The sequence below is a fragment of the Pinus tabuliformis genome, chromosome 1_1 (assembly GCF_031772625.1).
Source record: "Pinus tabuliformis cultivar Carrire ecotype Pingquan chromosome 1_1, CPIR1, whole genome shotgun sequence".
In the NCBI taxonomy this organism is placed as follows: domain Eukaryota; kingdom Viridiplantae; phylum Streptophyta; class Pinopsida; order Pinales; family Pinaceae; genus Pinus; species Pinus tabuliformis.
This window is the reverse complement of record NC_142297.1, coordinates 705052868-705066145: the sequence shown is the minus strand read 5'-3', so window position 1 is coordinate 705066145 and position 13278 is coordinate 705052868. Positions and strand designations below refer to the sequence as shown.

Below are 13278 nucleotides of genomic sequence, written 5' to 3'. Positions count from 1 at the left end.
TGAGTTGCCATATTTCATCATAGAAATAGACGTGTAGGAGGTCGTCGCGAAGTGGCTTGTAGAATGGCATGCCTTGTTAGACTTAGCTGCGGGACCAAGAATGGGTGTGGATATTTCTGCCGCATAGAAAAGGAAGGAGGCAGCTAAGCAGGTTATGCGTAACCTGGCTATGCAGAAAAGGAAGGAAGTTGAGAAAATGACTTGTATGGAGTAAGAACGCACTGCCAAGGAGAAGGAAAAATAAAAACAATGCAATTCACAACAAGGTGGCAAGTCACCTTCACAAGAGAGAGAGGAGGAGTAATTTTCAGAACAAGGAAGTAGAGGGGATGAGGGGAAGAGCACCCCATTTATTATGAAGAGACATGGCAAGGAGAGGAAAGGAGGTACAAGGAAGAAGCATAAATTGGATAAATTGCACGATGATCCCATGGTATTGATAGAGGGCAATCTCAATGAGATCGAGGATAAAATTCGAGACAACACCACATAAGTGCTACAATAGTTCGAACAAAAAAATATGCAGATGTTGGGGAACATCCAAAAGGATCTGTGCAAGCTGCAGATCTAAGCAAGCAGAATACAGGTGGGCTCCAGATAGGCGAGCGCAAAACAAGCGAGCCTAGCAGCAGGGACAAGCTAAGCAACAGAGTTAGTAAGGATCCTAGACCTCAAGACCATAACATTAATAGATGGGGAAATTTTCACAGAGATAGCCGATGATCGCATCATCCTAAGTACCATCAGGAACATCGGGTTGAACATAGTGATGCCCCCCAAAGAGGCCCTCCAAGCGCTGCATACAGGGGTGACAGATGAATTGCGAACTAGGGAGCAGCGCATCCTCAACCTCATCTGCAAATACAGAGTGAATAATGAGCAGATGTTCGCTGAAAAGACACAAGATCTGAAGGAGAAGGAGATGCTACAACCACAAATTTCATGACTAGAGTCAACAGTCACTGTGGCATGCAAGAAAGTGCCTGAGCTCCACATCCTGGATGATGCATAGTCAGAAGAAAAGATTAGAAAACTAACCGTTGGTGTGCACGAAGTTAAAGCTGAGGTTAGCTGAGTTCATTTTGAGCTCAATATGAATATCACAGAGCTACAGTTAATATTTCATCCCACAACTCTGCCTGAGGTCTAGGAGAAGTGTGATGTTGTAGCAAAGACAGGCATGGCTTCCTTGGATGCCATAGTCACTAACCGTGTGACATTTTTTGAGTAAGCCATGGAGGTTATGACCAATCGGCAGGAGGATCCAAACCCACAGACATTGAATATAGAGGTAAGGGAGTTACATTATAAATACAATGAAATCAGGGCAACTGCACATTCCATGGCACCAACGCAGCGCCTTGCTAAATTGTAGGAAGGACAGCAACTCCTCACACAGGTGGAGGAAGCATAGAACAAGGAGGCCTTGCTAAAGGGCAGGCTGTAGCCATGGTTAGAGGAAGCTTATCGAGTTGTGATTACCATCTAAGATAAGATTAAAGAGTTGTTGTAGACATAGAAGATGATGAGGTTGGCAGTTAAAGGACCAGCTACATAAAAACTGGTCAATTAGGTTCAGCAGGCAACAACTCAGAGCGTTGTCAAAGTTGCAATAATTCAGGTGGAGCTAGGGGGTCTTCATAGTAATATTGTAGTGCCAGCAAAGTGAGTCGAGGGCGAGTCATGATCTTTGTGTTGGGGGCCTATTGAGATGAGGTCCCTTGGGTCAGTTTTGGGGTTAAGATAACCCAAGTTTTGATATATTTTGTAAGTAATGTAAAGTTTGCACGATTTTGTGGATGCGGAGCACGTACATGATTAGGAAGCAAAGGGCTTTAGTGCCTTGTTTTATGTAATAATTGAGCCAGTTTTGAGATCCACCCATGGTCCGCAGACCATGGGATTATATGAGAATGGTTATAAATAGGTGTGTCTTAGAGAGTCTAAGGCATGTCTAGGAGGAAATGGGTAGATAGAAGAGAAGTGATAGTGAGAAGAAGTGGGTCAGATAGGAGAATAAAGGCTCTGCAGCTGAGTGCGCATGGTAGTTTTGAGTCTATAATCCTAAACTGAAGATCAATAAAGACAGTTTTCGAAGCATTCTTGCGTATTTTTATTTACTGTTGTTAATATTATATGTTGTCAATGAATAATGTGTTTTATGGAATATTGATTGAATGTTGCATGATTCTCTTTAATAAGTCTTAATAAATGTACACAATGTCTGTTAAGTACTTTCGCGAAGAATCTGATGAATTATGTGAGGTTTACCAACTTAAGTAGGTTTGCGCAAACACTAATCTAGGGTTGTTCTTTGATGCGTGTAAGTGGATGAATTGATTGTTAAGGGTCTGTAAATACTGATCATAGACCTTCGTCAAGGTCTGAAGGCTGTTTTAGTAGAGTTGTAGTAACGTGCCCTAACAGTTACCAATCTGTGCGAAGGAATATTTGAGGTGCTAAAAGACATCACACTGATCTCTGGATGCGGAAAATTGGTTCTAGCACCCATTGATACTGCTTCGGGTGAGACTGCAGCCTACGCTACGCAGGTTGTTTCCAAAAGGGCCAGTAGTATAGGGGTTTTTTGGTTGGCGCAACTAACTCTGAACCTGGTTCAGGACCCCCTACGCCAACAAGTTTATTTATTTTTTTAAAACGTTCCTATTTACTATTTAATTAACTTTTTAGCATCTAGTTGCTAATTTTATAAATGCAAATTTAAATGTTTTGAAACTTAAAACAAGCATTACAAATTAGGAAATTAATATACCAATTACTATGGAGTACCATGATGCATACTAATAATTTTGAGATAGGTAGCACATCAAAACAAAACCAAAAAAAGATACAATTCAGCAAGCTGTAAAGTAAGTATAGTGGGAGAGAAATGTTGCACCTGCTACAAATCCAGAGAAAAAGAAGTTGTCCCAAGAAAAAGTCAAGGTCTGCAAAAGATCCAAATTTTAGCTCAAATAAGAATGATGACATATTAAAGGAAAAAGAAAAAATTCTCAGTCGTGAAGGCTAGATATATTACATTCATGGGGGAAGAGAGAAATTTCAATACCTGAGGTATAATCATGGACAAGTTCTTCTTCATCATATCCATTTCCATGTTTGGATCAGTAAACATCTAGGCTTGCATATTTTGTGCTTGACCTTTAGGGACATGTAGAAGCCCATTCCCCTACAAAAAGGAACAAGAATGCATTCATATTAATCTAATGTCAAGGGACCTTCCACACATTCCTAGATCCAACCTCAAATAATTTTCCTACATGATTTTTAGGGTTCCAAAGTCCACATATATTTTTTTTGAACTGTCATATTTGTGCAGAAGCATGTTTTGGGGTCAAATCCTATAGGGTAAAGGGTAAAATAATATATCTATTGGGAAATCAATAAATTTATAGAAATCATTCACCAAATATACCTCATGGTTATAATAAGTCTGATGTGTACGAAAGGACATATTGAGGATCAAATTGGTCGCGACCCTCAAATTCCTGAAACCTATAATCAACTTATTACAGTCCATCAAATCCAAAACAATTAGCTTTATAAAATTCAAATCACAAAATTTGAAAAAAAAAATTTGAATCGAGAGGTCTTATTACTCGCCCTTCCTTGACAATTTTAGGTTCAGACAACTGCGATGATCTCATGATATTCAATACAAAATATCATAAGATTCCTATCAATACCATGGCCACAAATAATGGAACCAGTATGTAGTTTATGACTACAATTTCTAACACCAAATCCTTGACCATTGTTACAAATCACTGTGACTCGCCCTCAGTTGGCAAGAGCACAAAATATTTCGAAGTCAAATTTAGAATAACCGAGGGATTTCTATTTTATTTTAAGGTTGTGTCAATTTCTATTTTAAATTAAAAGCATGTTAGGGGGAATTTCATGGAACTGTGAACTTCCATTGTTATGAAAGTGGTTCATGCTAACTTTTATTGAGTTTTATAGGATGACTTTAAATGCTTTTCAATTGGATTTTTTCTATCAATTTCACTTTTATTGTTAGATTTTTAACAAGCCTAGATCTGTCTTAACTTTGGATTTACCAAGAACTAAGAGGGATTGATTCTCTATTAACTCTAAAAGAGTTTTACACCTCAAGAGATTTGTTCTCTCTCGACACTTGGTATATTTGGAGTTAGGATGGATCTAGATTGGTTTACTTATTAGTTACAATTAATTATATGTATAATTATTAATTTTGTTTTGTTTTTTAATTTTGTTCTATTTTATATTTATTTTTACATAATTTGATTGAGGGAAAAATGTTTAACAAGATAGGATAGGACACTACAATATATTTTCCATACTAGGTTGGAGAGCACATGTATCGCCTAGAATACACCTAATCGATGTGTCATAACCAAACCCAAGCCAGGCATATTCCATTGTGTGGAATGTGAAAGTGCTTGTCTCACCATGAGTGATGTTGGGTCATCACCAACCAACTATAGGAAATCTACTGTCATGTCCCCCTAGTCAAGCATATTTGAACAATTGACTACCTAATATGAGGCCATGTTATCATCCATATAATATCAAACATTGACAATCGATGAAGATTATGGTCCTCCTTCATTAGGAATTCATGTATCTTCGAGGCACTAATAAATAATATTGGATTACCAAAAATAAAGCACATAACTAATCACATTGCCAAGTGTCATAGCTCAAATATTCACCCTCTAAGGTCAAGAATAAAATCATATCCTTTTCCAAGTTAGAGGATCAATTTGTGACTGGTGAAACATAAAAAAATAAGTGTGTTGAGGGATCAGTGCTCCTTCCAAGTGGTATGGACCAAACCAAAAGTCCCAACAATGCTCCTTACTAGTGTTGAAGATAGAAACATAAGGCCATTAATGCCCTCTCTGCACTAGAGCTCTAAAACAATGTTGGAATTTGAATGGATACGCTTAGATTCTGTCCAAATGAACAAATTTGTTTAAAATAATAATTTTTTATTAAAATAATGATTGACTTGGCCTATCTGAATCATCACCTTCATACGATCAAGAAAGTGTCTAGGTACAATAAAGACCAATCATGGTAGAAATCTATATAAACAGAGCTCTTCACTAGTCACAAGAAGAAGAAGGAACTTATCCCAAATTATGTTAGTGTCGCAAACACAATAAACTTGTGCATATACACTAGTGAGCATAGAGGTTAGGGAGTATATAAATGGTAGAGGCTTGGATGACTCATCAATGTAGTCCAATTCTACCAAAGAGCAACAGTAACGAAGATTTTCCCCATTATCTGTCTTTCATGGTCTATTTTATTTGATGTGATTGATATATATGTTTATAACTAATGTTGTTTTTAGTGAAGGTCATATTTGTTTCTTTCTCTCTGTGCATGTGATCTAGGAGATCTCGGAGTAAACATATCAGAGGAGATATTCCTTGAGTTGGCTTTGTCAGATAAAGTCAAGGATCCAGCATTAAAAGGCATGTCTACTTCCTTCTTCTTGCAAATCTCAAAGTTCTTGGGATTGTCTATTTTTTCACGTCTCACTTCTTCATTCACTCACATTTTCTAGTCAATCTCTAGGAAAATCTTGTTCGGATTAAATTAACTTACTATTGTAGGTGAAGTTCTATCTTAAATAGAATTTTTTACCATATTGGGGAGATCCAGGTAAGTAAATTTTTTAGCCTACTATACTTCATTTTCCTTGGGGATTTTTTTTTGTTGATCTTTTACAGTTGTCATTAATCATCTACAAAGTTTGGTTTCAAATCCCAGATCTAAAAATCTCCTGAATTTAAGTTTCTTTCCCTCTATTTTTTGCCTATAGTTTAGACCAGGTTGTTGATACCCCTATGTTTCCATCTACATAACTTCTGGGAGCATTGATAGCCTCCTTGTTTCAGTGATACCATATCTGATATAGCATTGAGGTTATTTTCCTTGAAACCTGAGCGGTTAAGCACAGATCTGGCAGGGAATTTTTGCATCCCTGTAAAACTTATCGGATGGTGTTTCATCTTTGAGGTTTCTGGCTTTGATCATTGCTTTTTTGTTGAGTCTGCATGAAATTTTGTGACCTTAGTTATATGATTCGGTTTTTGTCCTTCTTCTTGGGTTTTGATTCTTTCTAGGAACATTTGTGTTCATATACCTCTATGGCATCATTGTATTGACATCCCTACACTACTTGTATTCCTGCAACTTGATTGCTTGATTGAAAACTCATTTTTCAAATCTTAGTGCATTCTTGTGGGTAGATCTAGGATTTTTGGTTTTGGGTAGGTTTTCTTAGTTTCCTTTTGTTTATTTTGCTTCTATTTTTGTAGCTGGTTTTATGTTTTTCCTGATAGGATCAGATTGATCAATGAGAGAGAAGTGAAGGATATGTGAATGGTTTCATTTTGACGAGAAAATATCTCTTCCTTACTCTAGGTAGAATTCAACAAAACTAAAATTTTTCATTTTCATATCTTTGCATGCTTTCTTTGACTCAGTTCAGTCGTAACATCATTATAGTTTCATCCATCATCCTTGACTTAACAAATAACCATTAAAATCAATTCACTTAATAAAATTGATTTGACAATTTTCGCTTTCCTTGGTATAAATCCAACATTAGATAGACTAAGTTCCTGGGATAGGGGATTAAAGGTTAACTTCCCCATGAATAGAAAAAAATATGGAACTTTAAAAACCCTAAAAATGATCTTTCCAACAAAAGGCACATCCAGAGGGTTGCATGGTTGAATGGTATCTACTAAATGAAATATTTTTCTTCCTATGTGAATTCCTTGGTAAATATTTTGAGGAGGGTGCACACTTTTGGGATGAAGAATGTGTAGGTTTTAACCCTGTACAGAAATTACCTGCATATGAATTCTAAAACACAGAAAATAAACAATGTGAGAGAATAACACATAAAACACATATACATAGAGATTTTCCCCTGGATCCCAAAACCGAGACTACCAGCTTGATTTTTCATTATGTTCCTTTCAATGTTAAAATACATATTTATACATGCCGAAGCATCCAATACCATGGACCGAAAACCATCGCATCCAAAACCATGGATCGAAAACCATCACATCCAAAACCATGTGCGAAAAATCATGCACAAAACCATAGGTAGGTTCGCCCAACCTAATATAGGGTCCAATAACAAAATTTTCTGGGGTTCTGCCCCGAACCCCATAGAGTCGGGTTACCTACACCCCTCAAACCCCCCGTGACTCCCCCCACTATGCAACTGGTGCAATGAAGGGGGGGCTCTGCCCCCCTTCTAGTTCTAAGCCCTAGATTAACTACGTGCGCTAGTCGTGGAAAGAATATAACACAACCCAAAATTCTCCCACTTGTTGTTTTCTTTCCACAGGGGGCCACAAGAGATCTTAGTCATTTATCCAGCCCTGCAACACCTATTGTTTCTCTACACCAAGGGAACTTCTTAGAGCTCACAGATTTTGTCAATGCATCTGCAATATTCTTCAAAGTGTCAAACTTTAGCAGCAATTCCTTTCTTTCTTCTATCATATCCCTCACAAGGTGATACTAAACATCAATGTGCTTTGTCTTTGAATGATATCCAAGGTTCTTTGCCAAGAAAATTGCACTTTGGCTATCACAATCTATCCTTATAGCTCCCTCTAGTAACCCCATACTCGAACACAATCTCTGCAACCAAACTGCTTCCTTGCTTGCATGAGTGGTTGTCATGTATTCTGCCTCTGTAGTTGATAGTGCCACTACATATTGTTTCTTACCCATCCAACTGACTGCACCTCCAAATAGGTTAAACACATACCCACTTGTCGATCTTCTTTCATCCAGATCTCCAACCCAGACTGCATCAACAAAGCCATGAATATCCAACACTCTATCCAATGCTGGTCTTCCTTGGTAGCACAAACCATAATCACTAGTACCATGCAAATACCTGAAAACCCGCTTCACTACTGTCTAGTTCTCCTTCCTTGGTTTTGACATAAACCTACTCAATACACCCACTGCATGTGCAATGTCTAGTCTAGGATATACCATCACATACATCAAGCTACCGACTGCACTTGCATATGGAACACGGGACATGTCCTCTTCCTCTTCTTGTGTCTTGGGACACTGTTCAGTAGATAACTTTACACCTACAGGAATAGGAACCTTCACCAGTTTACTATACTGCATATTAAACCTCTGTAATATTGTCTTGACAGACTTCCTCTAGTTTAACCAGAGCTTCCTCTTTGTCCAATCTCTTTCAATTTCCATTCCCAAAATATATTTTGCAGGACCAAGATCTTTCTTGTCGAATTTGGAGGACAAATGGGTCTTCAAACCCTGGATAATTTCTTTGTCATTTCCAACCAGCAACATATCATCCACATACAAGACCAGATAAATAACACGATCACCAATTCATTTAAAATACACACAATGATCTGCTTTGTTTCTGGTGTAGCCAAGTCCCCCTATAAATGTATCAAATTTCTAATACCACATCCTTGGTGACTGTTTTAACCCATATAGAGACTTCTTTAACTTGCGTACCAATTCTTTTTTACCCTTCACCGCAAAGCCTTCATGTTGCTTTCTCATCATGGTAGATAGCACATGTTGGAGAGCACATGTATCGCCTAGAATACACCTAATCGATGTGTCATAACCAAACCCAAGCCAGGCATATTCCATTCTGTGGAATGTCAAAGTGCTTGTCTCACCATGAGTGATGTTGGGTCATCACCACCCAACTATAGGAAATCTACTATCATGTCCCCCTAGTCAAGCATATTTGAACAATTGACTACCTAATATGATGCCATGTTATCATCCATATAATATCAAACATTGACAATTGATGAAGATTATGGTCCTCCTTCATTAGGAATTCATGTATCGTCGAGGCACTAATAAATAATATTGGATTACCAAAAATAAAGCACATAACTAATCACATTGCCAAGTGTCATAGCTCAAATATTCACCCTCTAAGGTCAAGAATAAAATCATATCCTTTTCCAAGTTAGAGGATCAATTTGTGACTGGTGAAACATCAAAAAATAAGTGTGTTGAGGGATCAGTGCTCCTTCCAAGTGGTATGAACCAAACCAAAAGTCCCAACAATGCTCCTTACTAGTGTTGAAGATAGAAACATAAGGCCATTAATGCCCTCTCTGCACTAGAGCTCTAAAACAATGTTGGAATTTGAATGGATACGCTTAGATTCTGTCCAAATGAACAAATTTGTTTAAAATAATAATTTTTTATTAAAATAATGATTGACTTGGCCTATCTGAATCATCACCTTCATACGATCAAGAAAGTGTCTAGGTACAATAAAGTCCAATCATGGTAGAAATCTATATAAACAGAGCTCTTCACTAGTCACAAGAAGAAGAAGGAACTTATCCCAAATTATGTTAGTGTCGCAACCACAATAAACTTGTGCATATACACTAGTGAGCATAGAGGTTAGGGAGTATATAAATGGTAGAGGCTTGGATGACTCATCAATGTAGTCCAATTCTACCAAAGAGCAACAGTAACGAAGATTTTCCCCATTATCTGTCTTTCATGGTCTATTTTATTTGATGTGATTGATATATATGTTTATAACTAATGTTGTTTTTTGTGAAGGTCATATTTGTTTCTTTGTCTCTGTGCATGTGATCTAGGAGATCTCGGAGCAAAGATATCAGAGGAGATATTCCTTGAGTTGGCTTTGTCAGATAAAGTCAAGGATCCAGCATTAAAAGGCATGTCTACTTCCTTCTTCTTGCGAATCTCAAAGTTCTTGGGATTGTCTATTTTTTCACGTCTCACTTCTTCATTCACTCACATTTTCTAGTCAATCTCTAGGAAAATCTTGTTGGGATTAAAGTAACTTACTATTGTAGGTAAAGTTCTATCTTAAATAGAATTTTTTACCATATTGGGGAGATCCAAGTAAGTCAATTTTTTAGCCTACTATACTTCATTTTCCTTGGGGATTTTTTTTTGTTGATCTTTTACAGTTGTCATTAATCATCTACAAAGTTTGGTTTCAAATCCCAGATCTAAAAATCTCCTGAATTTAAGTTTCTTTCCCTCTATTTTTTGCCTATAGTTTAGACCAGGTTGTTGATACCCCTATGTTTCCATCTACATAACTTCTGGGAGCATTGATAGCCTCCTTGTTTCAGTCATACCATATCTGATATAGCATTGAGGTTATTTTCCTTGAAACCTGAGCGGTTAAGCTCAGATCTGGCAGGGAATTTTTGCATCCCTGTAAAACTTATTGGATGGTGTTTCATCTTTGAGGTTTTTGGCTTTGATCATTGCTTTTTTGTTGAGTCTACATGAAATTTTGTGACCTTAGTTACATGATTCGGTTTTTGTCCTTCTTCTTGAGTTTTGATTCTTTTTAGGAACATTTGTGTTCATATACCTCTATGGCATCATTGTATTGACATCCCTACACTACTTGTATTCCTGCAACTTGATTGCTTGATTGAAAACTCATTTTTCAAATCTTAGTGCATTCTTGTGGGTAGATCTAGGATTTTTGGTTTTGGGTAGGTTTTCTTAGTTTCCTTTTGTTTATTTTGCTTCTATTTTTGTAGTTGGTTTTATGTTTTTCCTGATAGGATCAGATTGATCAATGAGAGAGAAGTGAAGGATATGTGCATGGTTTCATTTTGACGAGAAAATATCTCTTCCTTACTCTAGGTAGAATTCAACAAAATTAAAATTTTGCATTTTCATATCTTTGCATGCTTTCTTTGACTCAGTTGAGTCATAACATCATTATAGTTTCATCCATCATCCTTGACTTAACAAATAACCATTAAAATCAATTCACTTAATAAAATTGATTTGACAATTTTCGCTTTCCTTGTTATAAATCCAACATTAGATAGACTAAGTTCCTGGGATAGGGGATCAAAGGTTAACTTCCCCATGACTAGAAAAAAATATGGAACTTTAAAAACCCTAAAAATGATCTTTCCAACAAAAGGCACATCTAGAGGGTTGCATGGTTGAATGGTATGTACTAAATGAAATATTTTTCTTCCTATGTGAACTCCTTGGTAAATATTTTGAGGAGGGTGTACACTTTTGGGATGAAGAATGTGTAGGTTTTAACCCTGTACATAAATTACCTGCATACGAATTCTAAAACACAGAAAATAAACAATGTGAGAGAATAACACATAAAACACATATACATAGAGATTTTCCCCTGGATCCCAAAACCGAGACTACCAGCTTGATTTTTCATTATGTTCCTTTCAATGTTAAAATACATATTTATACATGCCGAAGCATCCAATACCATGGACCGAAAACCATCGCATCCAAAACCATGGATCGAAAACCATCACATCCAAAACCATGTGCGAAAAATCATGCACAAAACCATAGGTAGGTTCGCCCAACCTAATATAGGGTCCAATAACAAAATTTTCTGGGGTTCTTCCCCGAACCCCATAGAGTCGGGTTACCTACACCCCTCAAACCCCCCATGACTCCCCCCGCTATGCAACTGGTGCAACGAAGGGGGGGCTCTGCCCCCCTTCTAGTTCTAAGCCCTAGATTAACTACGTGCGCTAGTCGTGGAAAGAATATAACACAACCCAAAATTCTCCCACTTGTTGTTTTCTTTCCACAGGGGGCCACAAGAGATCTTAGTCATTTATCCAGCCCTGCAACACCTATTGTTTCTATACACCAAGGGAACTTCTTAGAGCTTACAGATTTTGTCAATGCATCTGCAATATTCTTCAAAGTGTCAAACTTTAGCAGCAATTCCTTTCTTTCTTCTATCATATCCCTCATAAGGTGATACTAAACATCAATTTGCTTTGTCTTTGAATGATATCCAAGGTTCTTTGCCAAGAAAATTGCACTTTGGCTATCACAATCTATCCTTATAGCTCCCTCTAGTAACCCCATACTCGAACACAATCTCTGCAACCAAACGGCTTCCTTGCTTGCATGAGTGGCTGTCATGTATTCTGCCTCTGTAGTTGATAGTGCCACTACATATTGTTTCTTACCCATCCAACTGACTGCACCTCCAAATAGGTTAAACACATACCCACTTGTCGATCTTCTTTCATCCAGATCTCCAGCCCAGTCTGCATCAACAAAGCCATGAATATCCAACACTCTATCCAATGCTGGTCTTCCTTTGTAGCACAAACCATAATCACTAGTACCATGCAAATACCTGAAAACCCGCTTCACTACTGTCTAGTTCTCCTTCCTTGGTTTTGACATAAACCTACTCAATACACCCACTGCATGTGCAATGTCTAGTCTAGCATATACCATCACATACATCAAGCTACCGATTGCACTTGCATATGGAACACGGGACATGTCCTCTTCCTCTTCTTGTGTCTTGGGACACTGTTCAGCAGATAACTTTACACCTACAGGAATAGGAACCTTCACCGGTTTACTATACTGCATATTAAACCTCTGTAATATTATCTTGACAGACTTCCTCTAGTTTAACCAGAGCTTCCTCTTTGTCCAATCTCTTTTAATTTCCATTCCCAAAATATATTTTGCAGGACCAAGATCTTTCTTGTCGAATTTGGAGGACAAATGGGTCTTCAAACCCTGGATAATTTCTTTGTCATTTCCAACCAGCAACATATCATCCACATATAAGACCAGATAAATAACACGGTCACCAATTCATTTAAAATACACACAGTGATCTGCTTTGTTTCTAGTGTAGCCAAGTCCCCCTATAAATGTATCAAATTTCTGATACCACATCCTTGGTGACTGTTTTAACCCATATAGAGACTTCTTTAACTTGCATACAAATTCTTTTTTACCCTTCACCGCAAAGCCTTCAGGTTGCTTCAACTTTACTTTTCCGCGACCAATGATTCTAACCTTCCTGTCATCCCCCAAGAAGACATCACCACCATCATATTTCTGATACTCGCAGAACCACTCTCTATGGGGAGTGAAGCGAAAGGATGCACCTGAGTCAATCAACCATGCCTCATGATCTACATGTGTACTTGAAGAAGCCAAGTACACATCCTCACCTTCATCTGAGGTGGTATTCGCCTCTGTAGAAGGAGCATCATCAGATCCATTTCCTTTATTAGGAGCTTTAGATTTACAGTCCCTTTTGTAGTGCCCTTCCTTTTCGCATTTCCATCACACCACCTTTACAAGTTTTCCTAGAGATTTAGATCTCCCTCTAGATTTAGATCTCCCACTCAATGACTTACTTTTGTTCCTGTTCTGGGACCGTCCTCG

General features: G+C 37.7%; 1 pseudogene; it reads right to left on the bottom strand.

The window, feature by feature from the left end:
- Positions 1-2855: 2855 nt before the first annotated feature.
- On the bottom strand, positions 2856-3776 carry LOC149215466 (uncharacterized; annotated as a pseudogene).
- Positions 3777-13278: the final 9502 nt, after the last annotated feature.